Raw genomic sequence first — 1,893 nt, 5'->3', positions numbered from 1 at the left:
GCAAAAATCTTAGTACCATGTTACTCCCTCCGTTTCAGGTTATAAGATATTTTGACTTTAGTCAAAGTCAAACTGCTTTAAGCTTCATCAAGTTTGTAGAAAAAAGTAGTAACATTTTCAACCCAAGACAAATTTATTATGAAAATATATTCAATTATTAATTTGATGAAACTAATTTAGTATTATAAATATTGTTATATTTGTCTATAAACTTGACGTCTTATAACCTGAAACGGAGGGAGTATATAATAGCTTATTATTATCTCTCTTGCTTCACAGACGCTGATTAATTAATTAATTCATGTCACACATCAAGGTTGAGCAGAAAACTAACTTAATTTCAGTCGCATCTTGCAAATTTTCGGTGCACTAATAGTTAAGAGATCTTGTTTGTTTCCGTTGTTACAAGAGGATAGTATATATAGGTGATCTATATTAACTAAGGGCCTGTTTGGTACAGCTCCAACCAGGGGCGGATCCAGGAACAAAAAATTTGGGGGGGGGGGGCTCAATTACGCAGTTTGTTCAACCTCCAGCCATCCAGAGACATTTAGTTTATCATTCATGATGAAAAAAATCGAAGGGGGTGCTTCGGGGGTATCCAGGGGTCTTATGGGAGTAGGGGGACTCAAGTCCCCCTACACCCACGTTGGATCCACCCCTGGCTCCAACTCCTAAATTTAGCTCCAGGAGTTGGGTCTGGAGTAGAGTGTGGAGCTGCCTAAACTCCGCTCCACAACTCTAGTTCATTTTGTAAGAGAGGTCCACCCAGCTCCACTCCTAGTTTTGGTGGAGCTGAAACTGTTTGGATGAGCTCCAACTCCAGAAGAGGTGGAGCTGGAGCTGGAGCTGTGCCAAACAGGCCCTAAGAGTCCATATCAAACTTTAGCACATGTCCTAATATCAACTTGTTGCTGATTTTCCATGAGAAAAACCTGTCATTATTGAGACTACTACACCATGTATATTAATTGCATGATGAAAAGGAAAATTGAGTTTTATTAATATTAGAAAAACTCATAATTACCTCCTAAACTAACTATTGTAATTGTTCGAATTACCCCAAACTCAAATACCAATAATTTTATACCCCCAATCCTTCAAACCGAACAAATCAAATCCCGACTTAATCCGGAGTGGTTTGATCTTACGTGGCATGCACGTGGTAGTCTAATCAGCCAAAAAGTATTTTAAAACCAGTGGGCCCCACTTGTCAGCGATTTCCTTTTCTCTCTTATTCCTTTGTTATCTGCATCACTCTTCGCCTTCTTCCGCCACATCAAGCTCCTCCTCCCAACTCACCTAGCACTGTTGTCTCCGAGTATGTCGACGCGGGCTTTGGTGAGACGAGGCTCAACCGTCACATCCCCTCTTCCCTTCTTCCACGGGATCTATTTCGGTAGTCGCAGTGGGCTCCAACTAAGCCAATCTGAGCCGCTGCATCCCTCTTCCTCTCTTCCACTCCGTTTTATCATGACTTAATTTTGAAACCCACAAAATGTATATATTCGGCATTTCACAGGAAACTAAGGCTGCGTTCGGCAGCTGAAGAAAAAAGTGGGTGAGTTGTTTCGATTTCCGCGCGCACGCTTCCCAAACTACTAAACGGTCCACTTTTTGCAAAAATTTTCTACAGGAAAGTTGCTTTAAAAATTCATATTAATCTATTTTTTAAATTTAAAATAGTTAATACTCAATTAATCATGCGCTAATGGCTCACCGCGTTTTACGTATCTTCCCAATCTTCTCAATCTCCTCCTCCTCAAACTCACCTTAAGGGTATTGTACAAGAAATACATACACACAACTTAAATATAGCCAAAATTTGCTAGAGGACACCAACAAGTTTACGCTCTTTGATGAAAGACACCACAAGAATGTGTTTCTGCTTGA

The sequence above is a fragment of the Oryza sativa genome, chromosome 4 (assembly GCF_034140825.1).
Source record: "Oryza sativa Japonica Group chromosome 4, ASM3414082v1".
Taxonomy (NCBI): domain Eukaryota; kingdom Viridiplantae; phylum Streptophyta; class Magnoliopsida; order Poales; family Poaceae; genus Oryza; species Oryza sativa.
The sequence above is the reverse complement of the archived record's forward strand: the minus strand, read 5'-3'. Positions refer to the sequence as shown.